This window comes from Sturnira hondurensis, unplaced genomic scaffold (assembly GCF_014824575.4).
Source record: "Sturnira hondurensis isolate 20B ecotype Veracruz unplaced genomic scaffold, ASM1482457v3 Scaffold0003420, whole genome shotgun sequence".
Lineage (NCBI taxonomy): Eukaryota > Metazoa > Chordata > Mammalia > Chiroptera > Phyllostomidae > Sturnira > Sturnira hondurensis.
In genome coordinates, this window is record NW_028076051.1 from 137,900 (window position 1) to 164,785 (window position 26,886).

Below are 26,886 nucleotides of genomic sequence, written 5' to 3' on the forward strand. Positions count from 1 at the left end.
AATAATTTAAGTTACTCATAAGAAGTTGGACTTAATATTTTGTAACTTCTTAATATATATTGTATTTTATTTTTTACATTTAATTTATTTTATTAAAATAACATAATTGAGCCCTGGCTGGTGTAGCTCAGTGGACTGAGCACGGGGCTGCGAACCAGACAATCGCGATTCAATTCCCAGTCAGGGCACATGCCTGGGTTGCAGGCCAGTTCCCGGCAGGGGCCAGTTCCCAGCAGGGGATGCACGAGAAGCAACTATACATTGATGTTTCTCTTCCTCTCTCCTTCCCTTCCCCTCTAAAGATAAATAAATAAAGTATTTTAAAAAAATAACATAATTGAGCCCTGGCTGGTGTGGCTCAGTGGATTGAGCATGGGCCTGCAAACCACACGATCGCGGTTCGATTCCTGGTCAGGGCACATGCCTGGGTTGCAGGCCAGTTCCCAGCAGGGGACCCGAGAGAGGCAACCATACATTGATGTTCTCTCTCTCTCTCTCTCCTTCCCTTCCCCTCTAAAGATAAATAAACAAAATCTTTTAAAAAATAACATAATTGAGGTACCATCAATTACTGTATTTCATCAGGTACAATAAAAACAAAATTAAAACCCAAATCATTAAGAAAATATTTTTCTTGTATTCCTGGCTTCCTTGTATACATATGATATGATTGTTGAGAGACTAGGCTGGCCAGTGGACCCATCCCATAGGGGCAGCTCCTGTAAGAAAAACTTCAGCATGATACAAGATTGCTTCCTGAGAAGGTGGAGACTGGGAAGGGAGGCCAGGCACCTTCTCTGAAAAATCATCCCAATGCATTGGAGATCTCCATGAAATGGAAGTGTCCCCAAACTCAGGTTCCATAGTACCAAAGAAGACTCCTTTAGGTGGTCATGGTCTCAACAGTCCTGGGCTGTTTGGTGCATTATGTGCAAAACTACCTGTTTGATACCATACCACTCTCTCTGATGAAAAGTACTTCCTGTGATATAAGTATTCCTCATAGGACCTGCTACTCAAAATTCATCCATGTGTCTCTTCGTCAGGGCTGGTTTGCCTACCTTTATTTCCCCTCTGACTGCTTTTTCTTACCCTAACAATACTCAGTTGACCAATAGCCTGGGGCCCAGATCATACATATATTGCCATCAGCAGCCACTGGTGCAGCTGGAAAGGGCACAGCTCATGAGCATGGAGAACATAGGTAGGGAGTAGGACAAACCAGCATTGTGAATGCCATGTCTCTTCCAGGGCCAGAAAGGGTAGAAAGACAAATAACCTGAAGTAAAGCCCTGTGAGTAGTCTAGAAGGTCCTTAGTAGCAGCTTCTCTGAAAACGAGCTTTCTGCTCCCATAGAAAGGGAGCAGGAAGTTTATGTCTGCTGACTTCTCTTTTTCCCCTGGTGGCATAAGTGGAGGTGCAGTCAGCTACAAGATAGGCAGTGTATGGGACATGATCGGTGTAGGCATTGATATCCTCGGTGTGGGCTGCCTGATGAAGAGTTGGCTCAGAAATGCTATCTTGATTTTTGGTAGAGAGTGTTGGAGTTCAATAGAAGGTAGGATCTTGGGGAAAAGAAACCTGTCTTCCTTTTTTTCACATAGCATGTGACAAATAGTCAGTTCATTGCTTTGGGGCAGTTCTTGTATAGCTTATTAAGGTCTGGGGAGGCATACTCTTGGTCTACCATGAAGATGATCTGATCTCAGTTGTTGTTGTGGGAATAAGGTAACTCCCCTGTCATAAGCTCATACAACACAATGCCATAGGAGTAGACATCATAATGGAAGCTGAAAGGGTTATTATTCTGCATTTGGATTACCTCTGGGGCCATCCACAGAATAAAGTCAGTGGGTTGTTCAATGTGCTGAGAACCACTACAGTGTGACTTTACTGTTGCTAAACCAAAATCTTCAAATTTCACTGTCAGGCCTTCATGGAAAAATATAATGTTAGATTTTATGTCTCTTTGGATGATGTCCTTTGCATGCACTTATTCCATTCCCTGAGCCATCTTCTGGGCCATGTCAATCAACTGGAACAATCGGAACTTCGTCTCTTGTACATGCAAGTGATTCTAGAGACTGCTGCCCTCGAACTATTGGGTCACAATCTCCAGATTGTCTTTCATTGTGTACCCCAGGAAGACCAGGATATTCATGTACTGTGCTTTGCACAGGACAGCCTCTTTGTTCCTGAAGGGCTGGAACTGCTGAAGTGTGGGATCAACAATCTTTAGGATACTTACTGCAATTTATCCATGCCACTTGCCCTTATAAACAGTTCCAAAGGAGCCTGACCCAATCTGAGTTGAGAGCACCACCTTATTGGCTTCTGTTTCCCAGTAATAGCTTTAATCTCTCTGTCCATGAGGCCTAACTTTATTTTTCTCCTGGGTCTCAGATCCTGGTGCCCACTCTCTCTATGCTGACATAGAGGTTTTTGGGCTATGACCAGCCCATTGGGCTCAGATTGTTGGCGCTACTAGACAAGTCTAAAGGTGAAACTGATTCACTGTGACTTTGAATTGCATCCTCAATCATCCTGCTGTCCACGGGCAGGGTGGTGCGGACCACATGGACATTTGGTGTTGATGTTGACCTCTGACTCTAGGAGTGGGAACCTTCAGAGGAGGGGCTGAATGTGCTGAATGTGAAAGTGTAAGGTGTGGAGTATCTGTTCTGGGAACTAACAGGCATCTGGGAAACAGACTCTCACATCGATGCATTGTAAAAGAGCAGTACTGGGACCACCCCCATCACCAATAGTGAAATTTGGAAACAATAAGAGTTGTCTGACATTACTCCAGTCCACAAACTTAGTAGATACTTTGGTACAGTGCTCATGAAATTTGTATAACAAGTCTGACACATGTCACAGAAGGCAAGCATCAGGAAAGTTTTCCTAGCAAAGCTGTTTGTTGTGAGGGTAACATGATGTAGACTATCTACTAAGTTCTTCTCCAATCAACAAGGCAGCATCAGTATTCCAATTTAAATGTGCTTTTTTACCTTTGTGTTTGTGAAATCTGAACACTTTCAGGAGAGAGGGAGAGAAACATCAATTTGTGGTTGTCTCTTGTGTGTCCCCTACTAGGGACTTGGTCTGCAACCCAGGCATATTCCCTGACTGGGAATCCAACCAGCAACCCTTATGGTTTGCAGGCCAGCATTCAATCCACTGAGCCACACCAGCCAGGGCATACATTGTATTTTATGAACACTTATTTCATATCCCAAGAAAAATAATAATTTTTTTTACTAAGAAACTTACCAATGTGTTAGAATTTACACAGAATTATTTAAAAGTATATCTTTTTATATTTAATATGTATTTGCAATTTTCCTTCTCAATTCTTTGGCCACATTACAGAGACGTTTGAAATTCAGTATATATTTAAATGTGTTGGCTGATAATGTAAGTGGCTCTGTACTCTTGCACCATACAACAGATCTTTCTCAAAGCTTTGTCTGTTGCACTGTAGGTCACTTCTGTTATAATACTTAATGTCTGCCATGTATCGTCATTAGTTATTTATGTGCCTGACCTTCTCACTAGATTGTGAACTTCTAGAGAACAGGTAGCAAACACAAGGTCTGCTGGCCAAATCTGGCTCTCCATCTTGTTTCAAATCCGGCTCTCCAGCCCAATACCTTCTTTCTACCCAGCGGCAGTGCTGAGCTCTCGCTTAACTGTTAAAGGATAGTTAAATTTATACAGTCCTCAAATTACATTCAGCCCTTTGAAGGCAACAGTGAGGCTGATATGGCCCCGAGGGAAGATGAGTTTGACACCCCTGCACTAGAGGATATAATTTCTATTATCCTTCAGAACTAAGAGTATTGCATACATTCCATATTCATAAAATGCTTGGTGAATTGAATAGAATCATAGTTATAGTGGGTTGTAAAGCAGCATTTTAAAAAACATTTTTCCACATATTGTTTGATTTTCATTTTATATAAACTCAAATTATAATGTTGGCGGAGTTTGCTTTCTGCTAATATTATTGACTTTGTATTGAAAAGAATTACTCAAAGTGCTCCTGAAATGATAGCACTGAAGAGGTAGTTTTTTTAAAATTTTGCAAAATACCTTGCTGTTCTTAATTTTTTTCCATTAAAGTCCTAGTTAATTATAGCCACAAGTAGTTATAAATGTTTACTTGGCAATGGTAGGTAGATTGAACACTTTGGGAAAGTATATTAATTGTTTCATCTCAGTAAAATTTCCAGTTTAGGTAGGCAATTTTGAAATGTGCAATTAAGGTTTGGGTCATTGATAATATTAAGTAATTTAGAAAGTTCTGTAGCAGAGTGAACAGCTTTACAAATGGCTAAGATTTTTTGGTTCTATATTTTATTGAAAAAATTGTGATTATAGAAGATGGCAGTGAGGTAGGTGGGAGTGGAGCCCAGTTCTCCCTGTACCCAGCTGAAACACCTAGCCAATTTTCTGAGGAAGAGTGAACAGCCAACAGAATCCCAGCTTATATGAAGTTTGGAGGAAAAATTTTGCAAAGGACATTGAAAGACAAACAATGAGGAAATTGTGCTGGGATGGTAAGGTCCCAGGGATCTGCATGGGGACCAAGGCTGCTGAGGCCCCTGGCCCAGCACCTGCCACAGGATGTGGGGAGGAGAGTTAGAGCACCAGCACCCTCCCCTAACCAGAGTAGGGAGAGCAGCCTGACATGAGGAGGGACCTGGATGCTGGAAGTAGCTGGGGGGAATAGAGATGAAATGGAAAACACACAGAGGTGGTACACATCTGTTGGGACTGTGGATGATAGCACCAGAGAAATCGAGGTGCCGTGCAACACCTGGGGAAGGGAGAAGATGGGCCGTATTGGACCCTAACTTGAATAGTCTCTGGAGTGGCTGGAAATTTGGGCTGTGTGAAAAGCCAAGCACTTGTTAAGAATGGTGGGCAGCTGCTTTGTAAGGAACCCTCAGCATCGGCTGGCATGCCTTGAGGGAGATTTCAACTGCACATGCCCAGAGACTCTGTACCTGAACAGAAACATGCGCATATGGCTTGCCTCAGGCTCTGTGTGCCCAAGATTTATTCATGATGGGTGCCAGAAGAATGAGTGGCTGATTTGACCCTGGCAGCTCAAGGAGAACCTGGGCTGGCAGAGGCCAAGAAATTGTCACCCAGACCTGGTTCCCATCCTCTCAAAACCATCGGAAGGGAGAAAGCGATGCCCAGCCCCCTCTTCCTGTGGCATCTAGGAAGACCAGCAGAACTCACTCTAAACTTGTCCAAAGTCTCCAGGAGGCTTTTTTTCTTTTTGGGTCCTCTCTCTCTTTTTTTCCTTTTTTTTTCTTCCCCCAAATGAGACAATTAGACTTGGAGTTACAAAGGGTCCAAAGATGATTGAAATGGTGAGCACAAGGCTAACCCCCTAAAACTGAGAAACTGAGACAAATGTCACTTTGCTATCCCACAGAGCTGACGTTTTGTTGTTTATGTGTGTTATTATTATCTCTTTATTCTTTTTACCACTTTTATTTTATTAGTATTTTTTTTATTTCTCTTATGTTTGGTATTCCTCATTTTATTTCTGTTTAGTTGCATCGTTTGACTGGTTTTCCTTATTCTCTCTGTATTGTATTTTAATTTTTCTTCTTTTACTTTGCCTGTGTTGCAATAACACACAACTCTAGATCCTGTGCTTTCTATTGTCATTATCCAAACTACATATTTCATGTCATATTAATGTTGTTTGAGTACTATTGTAAATAGTTGTTCCATACCATTGTACATACTACACAGCCACCCTCCATGATCTTAGCACACTTCACTTCAATACCAAGCATCATAATTATTGGAGTTAACTCTATTCTTTCTCACACTTTGCCTACTTTCTTTCCTTTACTCTCACTATAACTCATCATCTATCCTTCCACAAGTGCTCTGTTCTATGGATTCAGCTCACAATCCACCTCCCCTCTAACAAGAGTCTTATTTCTCTTTCACCTTTCATAAAAAATGGCTAGTTGGGTGAAATATCACGATTAACACCATACTTATCCAAAGAATCTCCTGTCTCTTCTGTACTTTCTGGTACTTTAAATCCCATAGAATACTCTCCCACTGTTTTGATCCATTTTGCCTACCCCCAACTACTGATCACATAAAAGAATAGGTGGGAGCTGCAAACATCAGTCTACTTTTTGGAGGAGAAAAACCACCAACAAGGGAAGCACAAAAAGGGGAAAACCCAAGTACAACAAGAGAGCCCACAAAAGAAGAAAGGGTAAACCTAGAGCATCCAGATAAGGAGATCAAAGAGACCACACCACTGAACTTCATAGAATTCCTATCATTGAAGTTCACCCTACAAAGACAGCTAGCAAAGTGAAATTCCAAGAATCGCAGAAACAAACAAAAAAAGTTATCTCAAATGGGGAGGCAAAAAACCCAACATGCAATCAAGAGGAATGGAATACTCCCCACTAAAAGAGCTAAACAAATTGGAGGTAACAAAACTATCAGATACCGAATTCAAAATAATGGTTATAAAGATGCTCAAGGAACTCAAAGACAACTACAAAGAACTGAGTGAGAACTACATCAGCATGAAAAAGGAAATAGAAACTATAAACAAAGACCAGGAAGAAATGAACAATAAAATCTGAGATATTAAAAAAAAACACATTGGAAGGAATTACAAGGAGGCTGGATGAAGCAGAGGATCAAATCACTGAGCTGGAGGACAAGATAAAAATATCACCCAGAAGGAGGAAGAAAAGGAAAAGAGGCTCAGGAAGAATGAAGAGGTGGTGAGAGAGCTGCAAGACAACCTGAAACATAATAGTATCTGTATAATCGGGATACCAGGAGGAGAAGAAGAAGAGCAAGGGATAGAAAAACTGTTTGAAAGAGTAATGATGGAAAACTTCCCTAATTTGATGAGAAAAAGTCACAGAAATCAAGGAAACACAGAGTCCCAATCAAGAGGAACGCAAAGAGGCCCACTTCAAGACACATCATCATTAAAATGGCAAAATTCTAAGACAAAGAGAGAATCTTAAAGGCAGCATGGGAGAAACAGAAAGTAATATACAAGGGAGCCCCGATAAGGTCAGCAGCACACTTCTCAATGGAAATGCTCCAAGCAAGAAGAGGATGGCAAGAAATATTCCAAGTAATGAGAACCAGAGGCCTGCAACTAAGGCTACTTTACCCAGCAAGGCTCTCAATCAAGATAGAAGGCCAAATAAAGAGCTTCCAAGACAAAAGAAGTCTAAAAGAATATGCCTCCACCAAACCAGCTCTACAAGAAATACTAAAAGGACTGCTTTAAGGAAAGGAAGGAAAAGAGAGAAAGAGAGGAACTGTGGTACAAAAATGGCAATGAATAAGTACCTATCAATAATAAACTTAAAGGTAAATAGATTAAATACTCCAATAAACAGACATAGAGTAGCCCTGGCTGGTGTAGCTCAGTGGATTGATCGCGGGCCTGTGAACCACATGATCGCGGTTCGATTCCCAGTCAGGGCACATGCCTGGGTTGCAGGCCAGTTCCCAGCGGGGGACTCATGAGAGGCAACCATGCATTGATATTCTCTCCCTTTCTCCTTCCCTTCCCCTCTAAAGATAAATAAATAAAATCTTTAAAAAAAAGACATAGAGTAGTTGAATGGATAAGAAGGCATGACCCAGACATATGCTGCCTACAAGAGACCCACCTCAGGACAAGAGACCTACACAGACTAAAAGTGAAGGGCTGGAAACAAATTTTCCAAGCAAACAAACAGGAAAAAGAAGCCAGGGTAGCAGTATTCGTATCAGAGAAGATAGACTTCAAAAAAAGGGCCATAAAGAGAGACCCAGAGGGTCACTTCAGAATACTCAAGGGAACAATCCACCAAGAAGACATACACATTTTAAATATATATGCACCCCACATAGGAGCACCCAAATCCATAAAGAAAATGTTGGAGGACTTAAAGAAAGATATTGACAGCAACACAATTATAGTAGGGGACTTTACCACCCCACTGTAAAAAAATGGATAGATCTTCCAATGCATCGACAAAGATACTGCAGCATGGAAGGATACCCTAGACCAAGTAGACTTCATTGATATATATAGAGCCCTTCATCCCAAAGAAGCAAAATACGCATTCTTCTCTATTACACATGATACATTTTCAAAGATACACCACATGATAGGGCACAAAACAAGCTTTAACAAATTCAAAAAAATTGAAATTGTATCAAGAATTTTCTCTGACCACAAGAGACTGAAACTAGAAACCAACAGCAAAGAAAATTCAAAACCACTGAAACTCCTGGAGATTGAACAGCATGCTATTAAACAATGAATGAATCAAAAAAGGAGATCAAGGAAGAAGTTAAAAAGATTCTGGAAACAAATGAAAATGAACCCACAACAATCCAAAACTTATGGGACACAGCGAAGGGAGTCTTCAGAGAGAAGTTCATAGGGACACAGGCCTACCTAAAAAAATAGAAACATTTCAAATAAACATCCTAACCTTACACCTATAAGAACTCAAAGAACAACAAAGACAGCCCAGAACAAGTAGAAGGAAGGAAATAACTAAGATCAGAGAACTGAATGACATAGAGACTAAAATTACAATTCTAAGGATTAATAAATTGAGAAGCTGGTTCTTTGAATAGATAAACAAAATGGAGAAACCTTTAAGCAGGCTTGTCAAGAAAAAAAGAGAGAGGACCCAAATTAACAACATCAGAAATGAAAGAGGAAAGATTACAACTGATACCACAGAAATACAAAGGATTGTAAGAAATTACTATGAAGAATTGTATGCCAAGAAACTTGAAAACATAGGAGAAATGGACAAATTTCTATAAATATGTAATCTTTCAAAACTGAATGAAAAAGCAGAATGCCTGTATAGACCAGTAACAGCTGATGAAATTGATGTAGTAATCAAAAAACTCCCAACACACAAAAGCCCTGGAACAGGCATTTTCACAAGAGGATTCTATGAAGTATTTAAGGTACAACTAACCCCTATCCTTCACAGATTATTTCAAAAAATCAAAGAAGATTGAAGACTCCCAAACTCTTTTTTATGAAACCAGCCTCATCCTAATACCTAAACCAAATAAAGACACACCGAAGAAAGAAAACTTCAGGGCAATATCGCTGATGAACATAGACACTAAAATCCTCAACAAAATATTGGCAGACCACATCCAGCAATATATTAAAAAGATCATACACCATGACCATGTGGGATTCATCCCAGGGATGCAAGGATGGTACAATACTCTCAAGTCAATAAACATAATACATCACATAAACAGAAAGACAAAAATCACATAATCATATCAATAGATGCAGAAAAAGCTTTTGATAAGGTACAATACCCATTTATGATAAAAACACTCAGCAAAGTGGGAATAGAGGGAGTATTACTCAACATAATAGAGGCCATGCATGATAGATCTACAGCCAACATCGTACTCAATGGGCATGAAAATGGTGCTTCATTGTTTAACAGAACCCAAAATTGAATTACTTACAATGATTAGGAAAAAATCCACTTGGACAGATGATTTTCTTTATTTTTTTTAAATTTCATTTGTATCAGTTATATTTGACATTCAGAATTATTTTATTTTAGGCCCTGGCTGGTGTAGCTCAGTGGATTGAGCGCGGGCCTGCGAACCAGAGGATCGCAGTTCGATTCCCAGTCAGGGAACATGCCTGGGTTGTAGTCCAGTTCTCTGCAGGCCAACTCCCAGCAGGGGACGCACAAAAAAGGCAACCATACATTGATGTTTCTCTCCCTCTCTCCTTCCCCTCTAAAGATAAATAAATAAATAAAATCTTTTTAAAAAAAAGAATTATTTTATTTTATTTCCAACATGAATGTTTTTACTGCTCATCATTTCATGTAAAGGATCTTTATCGCAAGTGGGTGATATGAAGGACAAAGAAGGAGAAAAGATCCTTAAGGAAAGATGTAATAAACTGCAGTTAGCACAGGGGCAAAAAGTAAAAAGACATCTAGTTTTTCATCCTGTTTTTTAATTTGTCATGCTTAAATCTTTTCTAGACAAGAAGATATTTCAAGTTTTAACATATTTATACTATATTCTTAATTTTTATTTCAGTATTCTATAACCATTTACTTCCAGAGGGACTGATCTGTTGTATATAAATTAAAGGATGTTTTTATGTGTTATTTAGTGCATTTGTAGGTTAGATAATATAGAGAGAGATCTGTGTGAAAAGGACTGACTTTATAAATAATCACTCATTCAATTTGTCACTCACATATTCTCAAAATGCTTTATGTGAATTCATATATATGGGTGGCAGACCTTGCACTGCAGAAATAATGCCAATTTTTAACAACCTAAAATTAAACTTTTCATGTTTGTATTCTCTTCACTTCCCATGAATGCATATTGTGTTTAAGAATGGGTATTTATACTGTATGTTTTCACCTTGAACTGGAACCTAATCAACAACAACAACAAAAAAGCAAGCAAAATATAACCAGAAACATTGAAATAGAGAACAACCTGACAGTAACGAGAGGGGAAGTAGGAGGGTGTATAATGGGGGGGAAGGGAGGAAGGGTTTTCAGGAAAAACTATAAAGGACACATGGATAAAACCAAGGGGGCTGTGGAAGCAAGGCAGGAAGGAGGGTTTGGTTGACGGGGGGCGGGGGGGCGCGTCGTGTGGTAGGGAGTAAACTCAGACAAGTGTAATTGAACAAGAATAAAACAATTATGGCCTGGCTGGTGTAGCTCAGTGGATTGAGCACGGGCCTGTGAACCAGAGGATCGCGGTTCAATTCCCAGTCAGGGCACATGCCTGGGTTGCAGTCGGGTTTCCTGCAGGCCAACTCCCAGCAGGGGACGCACAAAAGGCAACCATACATTGATGTTTCTCTCCCTCTCTCCTTCCCCTCTAAAGATAAATAAATAAATAAAATCTTAAAAAAAAATAAAGCAATTAAAAATAAAAAAAGAATAAAATAACTATTAAGCTGTTACATTTTTTAAAAAGAATGTATATTTACTTAGACGTACATTTAATGTGTTCAGGCTCTAGGTTAGAGCAAGGTACTTAAAAACTCAGTAATCAATATTGAGAAATATAGTAAAGGTGGGAGGAATTTGTCTGATATTCAGGTCTACTATAAAGCTACAGTCAGTCAACATAGCTGTGTTAATTGTAGAAGGATAGACACAGTGGTCAATGAAACAGAAGAAACAATCATTAATTGGACCTACATGTATATACCCAGCTAATTTGTAACAAATGAGTAAAAGCAATTTGATAAGGGGAGGGTAGTTATTACAAGAAGTAATGCTAGAGCAATTGGACATACAGAGAGAAAAAAACTAACCTTATTGACTGTGAGAGCTGGGGGTGGGTGGGGCAAGGAAGAGCAATGGAGAAAGGGGGAGGGCCATCAAGGAACATGTATGGGGAACATATGGACAAAGCCAAGGAGGGGTGAGATCAAAGGAGGGAAGTGGGCTTGAGTTTGCAGTGGGGGAGTGGTGAGGGGAAAGTGGAGACAACTGTACTTGAACAATATTAAAAAGATAAAATGGGTAAAAGACATGAACATACATTTCAAGTAAAATAAATTTTTATTAAGTAAATCAATTTTAAATTGATTTTAATTTCATGCACACAAGACAATTAAGCACATGAAATAATCTTCAAAATCATGACCCATTGAGAAATGCAAATTAAAACCACAATGAAAATATCACTATATACCAGTAAGAATGATTGACATAAAAAATTAGTGACAACAGCAAACGTTTATGAGGATGAAGAGAATCTAAATCATTCATACATTATATCTCCTTTATAGCACATGCTGTTTCATAATCATTTTTATTACCCTAATGTCTTATGACATTGCACATCTTTTCATTACTTCTTTTTTTTCTGCATTTTAAATATATTGATTATGCCATTACGGTTTTCCCATTTCCCCCCTTCATTCCCCTCCACCCTGCACACCTATTCCCCCCCACACCCCCCTTGAATTCATGTCCATGTATCACAAGTTCTTTAGCTTCTACATTTCCCATACTACTCTTACCCTCCCCACTGTCTATTTTCTACCTACCATCTATGCTACTTATTCTCTGTACCTTCTCCGACGCTCCTTCTCCCACTCCCCTGTTGCTAACCCTCCATGTGATCTCCATTTCTATGATTCCACTCCTGATCTAGCTGTCCTCTAGGTTTGCTTTGGTTTTAGGTGTAGTTGTTAATAACTGTGAGTTTGCTGTCCTTTCATTGTTTATATTTTTCATCTTCTTTTTCTTAGATAAGTCCCTTTAACATTTCATATGATAAGGGCTTGGTGATGATGAACTCCTTGAATTTGACCTTATCTGAGAAGCACTTTATCTGCCCTTCCATTCTAAATGAAAGCTTTGCTGGATAGAGCAATCTTGGATGTGGGTCTTTGGATTTCATGACTTGGAATACTTCTTTCCAGCCCCTTGCCTGTAAGGTCTCTTTTGAGAAATCCGCTGACAGTCTGATGGGAACTCCTTTGTAGGTGACTGTCCCCTTATCTCTTGCTGCTTCTAGGATTCTCTCCTTCATTTTCATCTTGGCTAATGTAATTATGATGTACCTTGGTGTGTTCCTTCTTGGGTCCACCTTCTTTGGGACTCTCTGAGCTTCCTGATTTCCTGGAAGTCTATTTCCTTTGCCAGACTGGGGACGTTCTCCTTTATTATTTGTTCAAATAAGTTTTTCACTTGTGGCTGTTCCTCTTCCCCTTCTGGTACTCCTATAATTTGAATGTTTAAATGTTTAAAGATGTCCTGGAGGTTCGTAAGCCACTCCTCATTTTTTTGAATTCTTATTTCTTCATTCTTTTCTGTTTGGTTGTTTCTTTCTTCCTTCTGGTCCACTCCATTGATTTGAGTCCCAGTTTCCTTTCCATCACTATTGGTTCCCTGTGCATTTTGCTTCATTTCACTTAGTGTAGCCTTCATTTTTTCACCTAATTTGTGACTAAAATCAACCGGTTCTGTGAGCATCCTGATCACCAGTATCTGGAACTGTGCATCTGATAGGTTGGCTGTTTCTTGGTCTATTACAAGTATTGGCTCTGTGGCTTTGAGTTGTTCTTCTGCTTGAGCCATAATGTTTTGGCCTGTCCCCGACTGTTATATATGAGGGTTGAAAGCTTAGTTGTTCACTGGTGCAGGTCAATCCAGTCGCTGGGTTGTGACTGGGGGCAGGGTCAGAGAGGGAGCGATGGCATTTGTTCTGTGCTCTTGGATTTCAGTTCCCTCTGCTGCTTCCCACAAACAAATTGGGCCCTTCTTGTGCTACTTCCCATGTGGGTGGGCTTGTGTACATTCTAGGACCCTGTGGGTGTCTCCAACGAACTCTCCTGTGAGGCTGGGAGCCTCTCCTAGCACCTCAACCCCCGAAAGTTTTTTCAATCAGTGCTTTTAGGCTTTAGTTCCTGGCACTGGGTTCCTGTGTTGCACAGTCTTTCTCTCTGTCCGTTTTTTCACCTGGTTTATCTGTGCGTGAGTGTGTGACCATGCTCAGCCAGTCGCCTTGTGCCCTCACTGGGTCTGCCGTTGCCACCCCACACCTGCGTTCTGCGAACCACTTCCGTGTGCCTGGGTTGGTCTGGATGCCACCGCTTTTTCCTGCCTCAACTCCTCTCTGCTGGCCACTGACTCCACCCCTGTTACCGGTCTGGATGAATGGTTCATTGTTGTCGGACTTTGGTATAATTTAATATTCTGTCTGTTTTGGTTGTGTTTTTGTTTCTAAATCTTTGTTGTCCTTAATCTTGGTTTTACGAGGAGATAGTGTTTCTACCTATGCCTCCATCTTGGCCGGAAGTCATCTCATAACTTCTTTTGTGAAATATCTGTTAAACACCTTTTTTTAATTTTTAAATGAGGCCATTTATTTACTTTGTGATAATATTTAAGATTTTTAATATAGTACTTTGGACCCAAGTCCTTTCCTTACTATGTGATTTACAATATTTTTTCTAGTCTGTAGGTTTTCCTTTTATTCACTTAACAGTGTTTTTCCCAGTTCAAAAATTTTTAAATTTTTAAAATCCAAATAATCCTTTTTATCTTCTATGGAATGTGTTTTTTCCTGTCTGTAAGGATTATTTTTTGTACTAGACAAATTTTATTGTCCAAGTTTTTTTGCCTAAGATTTTCTTCTATACTCTTATAAAACCTTATAGTTTTAAAGCTTACATTTAATTGTATCTTCCATTTGGTGTTCAATTTTGTATAAGATGTAGTATATCATTTAAGATTTTTGTTTTTGTATACGGAGTTCCAAATTTCTCCATTGAATTGCTTTTTTACTTTTGTTAAAAATCACTTCTTTGTATTTGCATGCTTTTATTTCCTTGCTATTCTTTTAGATTGATCTGTGTGTATATCTCTTCATTAATACCATTCTCTGGCTTTGTTGTTAACTCTTAAAATCCTTTAGTGGGTTTCTTACTACTTTGTTGTAATTTTATGTCTTTTCACATAAATTTTAATACTTGTCTTTCTATTTCTACAAAAATCGCTACTACAATTTTGGTTGGTATTACACCAAATATATCATTTTGGGCAAAGTTGACATATTTACAATGTTGTATCTTCCAATCCACAAACACTGTTTATTTATATTGTCTCTAAATTCTTTTATGAGCATTTTATTGTAAAAATGCTTAAAAACATAAAACTTTTCATATTTTTTTAGATTTACATCAAAGTATTTTATTTGTTTGGGTTGCTGCTGTAAATGATCTTTTTTAGTTTCAGTTTTCAAGTGCACATTCCTGCTATGTAAGAGTAAAATTGAATTTTCCATTTATTTACATTAACTAATTTTAAATTGATTCTTGCATGTTCCTTTATGCTACAGCCTTGTTGGATTCATTTATTACTTCTAGGAGATGCTTTGTAGATCCCCTGGGATTTTTTACATATAAAATTATATAAGCTGTGAATTAAGACCTTTTAATTTCTTTTTCCAATATGTATGATTTGTATTTTTTCTTATCTAACTACTGTTAAAGAAAAAAAATTCAATCAAGTAATAGCATGAGATAACAAGGGATTGGCAGAAGGTTGTATAACGTTGGTACACATTTGGTAAATGAAGTAGTTATACTTTGGTCTACCAGTGACAAAGATCTAATTGCCCTGCTTATTCGATTCATGAATCATGAAGCATTCCATCTAGCATGGTGAGAGGTGCTCTGAGAAGCTGTACACACAATATGGAAGGGTTTCGTAGACAGATACTGGGTAGGACAAGAAAGTTATCATCAAAATAAAGAAAAAAGCATTGTTTCAGGCAAGGTCACCTTACTTTATGGAAGGGAGGCATCTGATCAGGCAGATTGCCCCAGTTTTGCTTTTTGGGGAATAGAGAGGGCCCATGGGGCATATTACTTCATTGGTAGTTACCATAAAATTCCAGATGTACTATTAAGATTACATCTCTGAAGAAGTTTGAAGGTGCAATTAAGTTAGATATTAAGTTTAAGTTTGGTATTTTGAGTTTTAGCACAAGGGACTCCATTTTGGGCCTTTGGTTTTCTCTTTAATGATTCCTCCTTTTTATCACACTCTCAGGTTGATTGAGAGGTATGATGAAAATTTAAGGCATTAGCACCACTGTGACCTACCACTCTGTAGTTCTCACAGCTTTTATTGGCCCTCTTTATGAAATTCACAGGTCAGGATGCTCTTGCTTGATCCCTGTGATACTCTCAGATCACAGCTTCAGTCTCACAATCTTTTTTTTTTCACACTGTACAACCCCCTTCAATGCTCACAGCCCACACAGAAGGAGGCTGGGCAGTGATTTGAGGTTGCAATGTACTCTGACATGGGTACACTAGGAGAGATGTTTCACAATCTTTAAGTTGGTCATTCTATTCATTCCTCTTTGACATTCCAATATTAAGGAGATCATTTGCTTGATGGTTAGTGCTGTGAGCACACGTGTAAAGCTTTTGAGAATACAATGCATCAGGGATATTATTTATAATTATAAACAGGATAATTACCAATGTTTGGGGTAGATTTCTGGACCATAGTCCCCAAGACCCAAACCAATCAAAGAAAGACCCTGTTGAAGGAGTCACCATTTTTAAAAGATTTTATTTATTTACTTTCAGAGAGAGAGGAAAAGAGGTAGAAAGTAAGGGAGAGGAACATCAAGGTGTGAGAGATATTAGTTGCCTCTCACAAGGCCCCCAGTTGGGAACCTGACCTGCACCCCAGGCATGTGCCCTGACTAGGAATTGAACTGGCAACCTCACAGGCCAGCTCTCAATCCACTGAGCCACACCAAACTGGGCAAGGGTCACGATTTTAAACCGACTGGCTTGCTCAATGATGGTATGTAATTGAATTTCAACTTCCTCAGAAGTATTAATCCAAGTCCAGCAGGTGGTGTTGACCACAGCACAGACACTTTTTGCTTAGCTAAAAGAAAATCAAGGGCTATCCTATTGTCAAAAACAACTTTGGCCAGAGAGTCTAAGGATTTTTTTTTTGAGCAGCTATTGGATTAACAGGATTCTTAATATTTTCAAGAGTCTATAAGAGGTTCCTGATTACAGCCTCATTTATATTTACTTCTAACCAGAAAGTATCTATGTGCCAAGGAAGCAAATTCTAAATCATGAGAAACCTTCTAGTACTTCCTAATTTGAAAATGTAAATTCAAGGGAATTGACCAATGAGGTATCTCAGTTTCTTTGTAAGCAATTAGTAGTATAGTTAGATAACCTAAGAGGCATTTCCTGGTTGTAGCCAGGTTGTAGCCATTCGGGTAGCTATTCATAAGCCCAAGGAGAGTAATAACCACCAAAGGTGAATTCTTTCAGGCATAAACTACTTCCACTAAGGTGGCACTATTAATGGACAGATGAGAGTTTTTTGATGATGAAAACTGAAAAGTGATGACAAAATCTGAAAGTTTATCTCCCTTATCTGGGGTTTGCATATGATGGTTTTATCTTTCCAGGATAATACCAGTGAAAAGGTACCAATACCAATTTTTAAATTGATTCCAGAATTGGGGGAAGGGAGGGAGAAAAAGAAGGAGAGAAATATCAATGTGAGAAACATTAATCAGTTGACTCTTACATGAGCCACAACTGGGGACTGAACCCTCAACACAGGCATGTGTCTAGGCTGGGAATCAGACCCTGGACCTTTCAGTTTGCAGGACAATACCCAAAGAACTGAGCTGCACCAGCCATGGCTGTTCCCCATTTTTGATTGGGGTCCCAGAGGACTTAAGAAACCCTTTTTTCCATAATATCCCAGAATCATGGATGATTCCAAAGACATGCTTGCTATCAATGTAAATAATTACAGTTTGTCCTTCTGATAACTGGCATGCTACTTTAAGGGAGTGAACCTTTGCTTATTAGACTGATTTAGCTTATGGAAGGTTTTCTCCTTTGTGTATGTCAGTCATACTTGTTATTAATAATATAATGAGCTTGAAATTCCCTGTTCCGTTTCTACAGTATGACCCATCAAGAAGCAAGATTAGATCAGAATTATTTTAAAGGGTGTCTTGTAAATCAGGATGTAGTGTCAGATAATGGGACTTTATAACCCCAGTCATGATGCTGGCCTTTGTAAGATAGAGATAGTACTGTAGCAAGATCAAGGAAGTTACAGAGTTTAAGAAGGATCTTACATAAATGTTGTGCCAGTTCAGAGTTAAGATGACTTTGGAGAGCATATGGAGTTTGCAAATAAACATCATTTCCCAGCATTAAATCTGCTGAGATTTCCACTAACTTTGCAGCTGCAGTTATGGCCTTAAAACAGCTGAGGTAGGCACAATCAATTGAATTAAGTTTATGCTACAATAGGCAACAGCCATATGTTTTTTACCATGTTCTTCCATGACATTTCCCATTGCTTGATTATTTTCTTCACACACAAATAAAGTAAAAGGTTTTGAATAGATAGGTAGCCCTAAGAAGGGTGGTTCTTGCAGTGATTGTTTAAGTCTTTAAAGAACCTGCTCATTTTTTATCTTCCTAAGGATGTAGTTCAGGGACTGCAATTGTAGTAATTTTATAGAGTAGGGAAGTTAATAGAGGAAAATTAGAAACCCATAGTCTGAGATAAGCAGCAAGCCTAGAAATCTACAAAGCTGTCACTTAATTGTGGGTCTATGAAATTCCTGGATTAGCTTAAATCTTTTAAGAGACAGTTTAGATCACGTCTCAGGTAATGAAGACTATCCAAAGATAATTGTTAATTTTTCCTGAGAGACTTTGTGTCTTTCTCCAGCTATCTGTTGCAGCCAATAAATGTAAGGTTTTACAAATGCCTCTTTGGTAACAGCACAGCAAGAGGTCATTTACATATTGTAAAAGGGCCGTTTGTCCTGGAACTGGAGGGTGATTAAATCTTGGTGAAGTACGTGGGTGGTAGAAATACGAAGGGGCATCAGTGAACCCTTGAGACCTAACTGACCAGGTATATTGTTGATTGTTAATGTAGCCAATGATAGGTCTAAGGACTTTCTAGTTCTGTACATGCTAAAAACACTTTAATGTTGAGGTTTAGCTGTTTTTTATGTATTGTGGATACCAGTATTTATTATATATATTTTTGTAAACTTTTCTTGCAGTCTGTGGCTTGCATATTAACTTATAGTCATAGTGGTTAGACAGTGGTCTTTTTGATGATCAGAATTTTTTAATTTTGATGAAATCTAATTTATTTTTCTTTTGTTGTTTTTATTTTCTGTATCTTATTTAACAAATTGTTTACTATAAATAAGGTCACAAAGACATTTTCAATTTTTTCTAGGACCTATAAAATATTATCTCATATTTAAGGCATTATTGATATTGAAATAATTTTTGAATGATGGGAAATAGAGATTGACATTTCTTTTTAAAAGTATGTATATTTCATTTTATTAAAATTTATTTCAGAGAATTTTTTTTCCAAATGAACTTTTCTGGTACCATTTCTGGAAAATATTTGACTTTATTTGTGTGTCTAATTTCGGACTCTCCATTTTGTTCCACTGGTCTATTCATTCACTATTATCACACTGTCCTTGTTGAAGTAGCATTATATTGAGTAAGTCTTCAAATCAGGTAGACTTAAGTCTTACAACTTTCTTCATTTTTTGATTATTATTTTGTGTAGATTATATCCTTTGCACTTCTACATAACTTTTCGAATCAGTTTGTACATTTCTACAATTTTGGGGTACTTGATAACAATATTTAGACTTTAATACATAAACTAGTATATATTTCTATTTACTTAAGAACCTTTTAATATTTCTAATCAGTGTTTTATTATTTTTATTATATAGGGATTGGACTCTTATTTGGTAATTTATGACTCTAGATGTCATTGTAAATGGTATTTAATTTTTTATCATACAGAAATTAATTATTTAGTATTATTTTGACTTTTTATACTGCGATACTATAAAATCACTTCTTCTGATTTCATAGTTGTTTTAAAGATGACTTGGAATTTTCTATATTTAACAATCATAACATCTTCAAATAAAACCCATTTTATTCTTCCCATTTCATTCATTTTACCTTTGCAGTGATTTAAGCATTGTGCCAATGCCTAGGGACAATAGCACAATGTTGAATAGAAATGATGAGAGGATATTTATGTCTGTTCCCAATCATATGGAGAAAATTCTTCGGTGTTTCATTACTAAGTATAATGTTAGATGTATGGGGGTTTTTTACATTCACATTATTATGTTAAGGAAGTTCCTTTGTATTTTTACTTTGGAGACAATTTTTAGTATAAATGATGTTGAATTTTGTCCAATGACCATGTTATTTTATTCTATTAATCTGGTAGTGAATAGGATTGTAGTTATTGATTTTTTATTGTGAAGCCAATTTTGCATTTTGGAAGTTTAAAATACTATATGACCAAGATGTAATATTGTGCACACACACTGCATTTGGTTTGGTAATATTTTATTAAATATATTAAATATTTTATAGATTATGTTGTTACACTTGTCCCATCCCCCCCCTTTATTCCCCTTCACCCTGCACACCCCCTTCCACCCACATTCCCCCTCTTTAGTTCATGTCCATGGGTCATAAGTTCTTTAGCTTCTACATTTCCCATACTATTCTTGCCCTTTCCCTATTTTCTACCTACCATCTATGCTACTTATCCTCAGTATCTTTTCCCCCTTTCTCCCCCTCTCACTCCCCCCTCACTCCCCAGCTGATAACCCCCCATGTGATCTCCATTTCTGTGATTCTGTTCCTGTTCTAGTTGTTTGCCTAGTTTGTTTTTGTTTGTTTTAGGTTCAGTTGTTAATAACCGTGAGTTTGTTGTCATTTTACTGTTCATATTTTTTATCTTCTTTTTCTTAGGTAAGTCCCTTTAATATTTCATATAATAAGGGCTTGGTGATCATGAGCTCTTTTAACTTGAATTTATCTGGGAAGCATTTTATCTGCCCTTCCATTCTAAATGATAGCTTTGTTGGATAGAGCAGTCTTGGATGTAGGTCCTTGTCTTTCATGATTTGGAATACTTCTTTCTAGGCCCTTCTTGCCTGCAAAGTTTCTTTGGAAAATTAGCTGACAGTCTTATGGGCACTCCATTGTCGGTAACTGTCGCCTTTTCTCTTGGTGCTTTTAAGATTCTCTCTTTATCTTTAATGTTGGGTAGTGTAATTATGATGTGCCTTGGTGTGTTCCTCCTTGGGTCCAACTTCTTTGGGACTCTCTGTGCTTCCTGGACTTCCTGGAAGTCTATTTCTTTTGCCTGATTGGGGAAATTCTCCTTCATTAGGTTTTCAAATACGTTTCCAATTTCTTGCTCTTCATCTTCTCCTTCTGGCACCCCTGTGATTCAGATGTTGGGATGTATAAAGATGTCCTGGAGGTTCCTAAGCCTCTCCTCATTTTCTTTGAATTCTTATTTCTTCATTCTTTCCTCGTTGAATGTTTCTTTCTTCCTTTTGGTACACACAATTGATTTGAGTCCCGGTTTTCTTCCCATCACTGTTGTTTCCCTGTACATTTTCCTTTATTTTACTTAACATAACCCTTATTTTTAAATCTAATTTGTGACCACATTCAACTAATTCCGTGAGCATCCTGATTACCAGTGTTTTCAACTGTGCACCTGATAGGTTGGCTATCTGTCCATTGCTTAGTTGTAGTTTTTTCTTGAGCTTTGATGTATTTTTTTGTTTGGGCCATTTTTTTTTTTGTCTCAGCCCGCCTGTTATGTAGTAAAGGGGCAGAGCCTTTGGTGTTCACCAGGGCAAGGCAATCCATGTTGCTGCATTGTGACGCTGTTTGTAGGGGAGGAGTTCGAGAGGGAACAGTGCAGCTTGCTCTGCTCTCTTTCGGTTTTCAGTCACTTCCCCCACTACCCACAAACAAATTGGGCTCTCGTGGTGCTGATTCCTGGGTGGGTGGGTTTGTGTATGTTCCAGTACCCTGTGGATCTCACCTACGAACTGTCCTGTGAGGCTGGTAGTTTTTCCTGCTGCCATCTCAGCCCCCAGAGATGTTTTCAATCAGAGGTTTGAGGCTTTATATCCCTACACTTGAACCCTGGGTTTGGTGGTCTGTCTTGCTCCCCAGTTGTTCCTCCCGGTTTATCTGCACGTGAATGTGGGAATGCTTTGTCAGTAAGCCACTGCCTCGCTTGGTCCACCAGCTTCCTACTTGACCACCATGCTCCACCAGCTGCTGCCTTGCTGTGAGTCCTCTCTACCCTGGCTGAGAACATCTCTGTCCCTCCTAGTGGTCTGGATGTATGTTTCTTCTTTAACTCCTTGGTTGTCGGACTTCCATGTAGTTTGATTTTCTGTCAGTTCTGGTTGTTTTTTTTGTTTTTAAATTTGTTGTTGTCCTTCTTTTGGTTGTGCGAGGAGGCATAGTGTATCTACCTACCTCTCCATCTTGCCCAGAAGTACATATTTTATTAAATATTTTTGCATCTTATTCTTGAGGGATATTTTAAGTATATGTTATTGATTATGCTATTACGGTTGTCCTATTTTTTTCCTCCCCTTAATCACCCTGCCCTCTTCACTCCCCTCCCACCAGCATCCCACCCCTTAGTTCATGTCCATGGGTTATAAATATGTTATTTGGCTTCTCCATTTCCTATACTATTCTTAATGTTTCCCTGTCTATTTTGTACCTACCAGTTATGCTTCTTATTCCCCATACCTTTTCCCTCATTTTTCCCCTCCATGTGATCTCCATTTCTGTGATTCTGTTCCTTTTCTAATTGTTTGCTTAGTTTGTTTTTGTTTTTGTTTTAGGTTCACTTGTTGATAGTTGTAAGTTTGTTGTCATTTTACTGTTCATAGTTTTGATTTCCTTCTTTTTCTTAGATAAGCCTTTTGAACATTTCATATAATAAGGAATTGGTAATGATGAACTCCTTTAACTTGACCTTATCTGAGAAGCATTTTATCTGCCCTTCCATTCTAAATGAAAGCTTTGCTGGATAGAATAATCTTGCATGTAGGTTCTTGCCTTTTATGACTTTGAATACTTCTTTCCAACCCCTTCTTGCCTGCAAGGTTCCTTTTGAGAAATCAGGTGATAGTCTTATGGGAACTCCTTTTCTCTTGCTGCTTTTAAGATTCTCTCCTTATCTTTAATCTTGGGTAACAGAATGATGATGTGTCTTGGTATGTTCCTCCTTGCTTCCAGTTTCTTTGGTGCTCTCTGAGCTTTCTGGACTTCCTGGAAGTCTATTTCCTTTGCCAGATTGGGGAAGTTCTCCTTCTTTATATTTTCAAAGAAGTTTTTAATATTTTGCTCTTTCTATTCTTCTGGTACCCCTATGATTCAGATGTTGGTGCATTTGAAGTTGCCCCAGAGGTTCATAAGCTTTTCCTCATTTTTTTGAATTCTTGTTTTTTTCATTCTGTTCCAGTCGAATGTTTCTTTCTTCCATCTGCTCCAAACTGTTGATTTTGAGTCCCAGTTTCCTTCCCTTTACTGCTGGTTCCTGTATATTTTCCTTTATTTCACTTTGCATAGCCTTCACATTTTCCTCTATTTTGGGACTGAGCTCAATCAAATCTATGAGCATCCTGATTACTAGTGTTTTGAACTCTGCCTCAGATAGGTTGTCTATCTTCTCATCACTTAGTTCTTTTTCTGGAGTTTAGATATGTTATTCCATTTGGGCTATATTTCTTTATCTTGGTGCACCTGTTATGTGGCAAGGGGTGGAGCCTTAGGTATTTGCCAGGGTGGGGTCATCCTCTTTCCTGCATTGTGGAGCTGTGTGTAGGGAAGAGGTCAGAGAGGGAACTGTGTGGGTTGCTCCACTTTCATCCCACTTTCCCCCAGTTCCCTCACTTCCCATAAGCAGACTGTGCCCTTTTGTGTGCTGATTTATAGGTGGGTGTGTTTGTGTACATTTTAGGACCCTGGTGGCTTCTCCAGTGGTCTCTGGGGTGAGACTGGGAGTTTACCTTGCAGCTTTAACCCCCACAGGTGTTTTGCAGCCAGGGGTTTTGAGTCTTTATTTCCCTATGCTTAAACATTGGGTTGCCTGATCTGTCTCACTCCCCAGTTATTCCTCCTGGTTTATCTGCATGGGGAATGTGGGACTGACCAAGTGGTGCACAATTTTGCTGCATGTCCTCTCAGACTGGGCTGCCTGTATCTCCTCCCCTCCTATTAGTCTGGATGAATGTTTCTTAATTCCTTGTTTGTTAGACTTCCATGCAAATCATTTTCTGGCAGTTCTGCTTATTCTTTGTTCTTAAATTGGTTGTTACCCTTCTTTTGGTTGTGTGAAGAAGTGAAGCCTCTTATCTTGGCTGGAACTGCCCATTTATATCTTCCTGTATATATTTTCTTATTTCACTTTGTATAGCTTTCATTTCTTCCTTCATTTTGTGACCAGCCTCAATCAATTCTGGGACCTTCCTGATTACCAGTGTTTTGAATTCTGTGTCAGACAGGTTGTCTATCTCCTTGTCACTTAGTTCTTTTTCTGGAGTTTTGATCTGTTCTCCTATTTGGGCCATATATTTGTCTCTGCGCATCTGTTCCGTGGTTGGGGGTGGAGTCTGAGGTATTTGCAAGGGTGGGGCAACCCTCTTTGCTGTATTGTGGTGCTGTCCATGGGGAAAGGGTCAGAGAGAGAACAGTGCCACTTGCTTGGTTTTTGCCTTGCTTTCAGTCACTTCCCCCACTACCCACAAGTTAATTGAGCACTTCAAGGTGCTGCCCTGGTGCTGATTCCCAGGTGAGTGGGCTTGTGTTGTACTAGGATCCCATGGGCCCCTCCAACAGACTCTCCTATGAGACCGGCAACTGCCACAGATTTTTACTGCCAAAAGTTTTGAAGTTTTCTTTTTCTGTGTTGGAACAGTGGGTTGCATGGTCTGTCTTGCTCCCCAATTCTTCTTCCTGGCTTACCTGCACTCTATTGTGGATCTTCCTGGTCCACCAGCTGCTGCCTTTTCACGTGTCCTGTCCACCCCGGCTGCCCATCTCTACCTCTCCTACCAGTCTGAATGAATGTTTCTTCTTTAACTCCTTGGTTGTCAGACTTTCATACAGTTTGATTTTCTGACAGTTCTGCTTTTTGTTTGTTTGTTTGTTTTTAAATCGGTTGTTATCCTTCTTTTCATTGTGCAAGGAAATGAAGCTTGTCTACCTCTGCCTCCATTTTAGCTGGAAGCCTCTTGAGTGATATTTTTGTACTTTAGTCCCCCTTTATTCATGAGGGATACCTTTCAAGGCCCCATTTGATACCCGAAACAGCATAGTAGCAGATCCTATACATACTATATTTTTCCTATACATATATTTCTATGATAAACTCCAATTTCTAAATTAGTAATAGTGGGAGGTTAATTTCTATAATTAATGATAAAATGAAACTGCTTTATCAATATACTATAGTAACACTTATGTGACTCTTGGGTCTCTCTTTATCTGTCTCTTTCAATATCATAATGTACTGTAGTCACTCTTCTTGTGATGATGTGAGATGATAAAATGACTTATTAAGTGAAGAACTTACACCTTTTCACTTACAGGAAGCACATTAAGCCTTCTCTTTGGCATATCCAAATTGTCAGCATCATTACTCTTGCAATTTCGGCCATTATTAAGTAAAATAAGGGCTACTTGATTACTTGAACACAAGCACTGCTATACTGTGGCAGTCAATCTGATAACTAAGACAGCCACTAAGTTAATAATGGGCGTGTAGTTGCAAAGAGCATGGATATGCTGAATAAAGAGATGATTTACATCCTGGGCTGGGCAAAGTGGGATGGCATGATATTTCATCATGCTACTCAGAATGATGTGTAATTTAAAACTCATGAATTGTTTATTTCTGGAATTTCCCATTTAATATTTTCTGACTGCAGTTGCCACCAGGTAACTGAAACTACAGAAAGCACAGAAAAGTGAAAGTACAAATAATGGGGGATATTATATAATATTTTCTTGTGATTCATTTTTCTACTTTTTGTATAAAGTTAATAGAGGTCTTTTAAATGAATTTCTTTTTCTTTTTGCATTTTCTAAAAGTGTTTATAGCATTGGTATCTTTTTCTTAAATGTTTTATCAGATTCAAAAATGAATCCATCTGGTTGAGATTTCATTTGTGCTATAATACAGTTTTATATTTTGCTTATTTAATTAGCATTATATCATGAGTAATCTATTAATGAATTATTTTTCAAAGACAAGATTTTTCACACTTGCATAATATTTATTAGGATAAATATACAGTAACGTATTGACTGAGCTTCTGCATCTGGATATTTTGGTTGTTAAATATATTTCCCTCATTGGTTTCTTATTACCAGGCAACAGAGCAATTTTATTATGATGATTTTTTTCCTAAGGCATATGTCTATGTGTATGAATATTTATATATATTATGTAACATATGATATATCCTAAGTGTAGTAAATATATCATTATATTATATAAAACTATATAATAAAGAATATTATATTAGGTAAGATGTAATAAATATATGTGCATATAAAATATATATACACACATGCACACACACTGAGAGATACACAAAGATGACAAACTCTGGTATTAGATACATTAATACATTAATGCAGTCCAATTTTGGATATTCAGAGAATGGGAATATTCTTTGCTTTTTTGTAGTTTCTTGTATTTTTACATATATTTTTCTAGACTGAGAATGTCATTTTATAATTAGAAAGAAGAAACCTGAACTGTTTGGTTCTTAGGAATTAAAAAAAATAAAGGATTTAAGCTATCACAGGCAGATTTAGAAATTACTATAATACTATAGAATAATTAAAATTCCAGCAGTGTTCACATTTGAGATTATATCCCCCAGCACCAACCCATTAAATGATATCTGAGTAAGTGTAGCATTTCAAGTTCCTCTGCAAATTGCCAAATGATTAAGAGGACACTTATACTTTTTGGAAATGTCACAAGTTTTATTTTTGTTCACTTTTAAAGGCTTAAAGAAATGGAAATCTTCACATCAAAATGCATATTTCCCCTTTGATTTAGACCATGGAAGCTACCCAGTGTTAGGAGACACTGTAAGAATTGGCTTGACTTTTAAAAGTTGTTTGAGAGGGGAAGGGAAATAAGAACTACTTAGAATGTAGCCAGTGTCAGGATAAAGTAAACACTTTAGAACATCTAATGTAGTGTGATTGCTCCAATTTTCCAGGACAATTTAGAAATAAACTTTATTCCTCAAAGTTTCAAGAGACACTGGGAAGTTTTTATAGATACGTTATTAGATGCCTGAAAAATTGAGTGACAGTTTAGACGTGTTACCTATACTGTTTAACTTCTTTTTTGGCCTTTAACAAAGGTA

General features: G+C 38.2%; 1 protein-coding gene and 1 pseudogene across 1 annotated transcript in view; one reads left to right on the plus strand and one right to left on the minus strand.

Moving 5' to 3' along the window:
• COL4A5 (collagen type IV alpha 5 chain) overlaps positions 1-26,886 on the plus strand; it is a 340,149-nt gene that overhangs the window by 57,765 nt on the left and 255,498 nt on the right. The window lies entirely within an intron of this gene.
• On the minus strand, positions 1,315-21,555 carry LOC118984181 (RAF proto-oncogene serine/threonine-protein kinase-like; annotated as a pseudogene).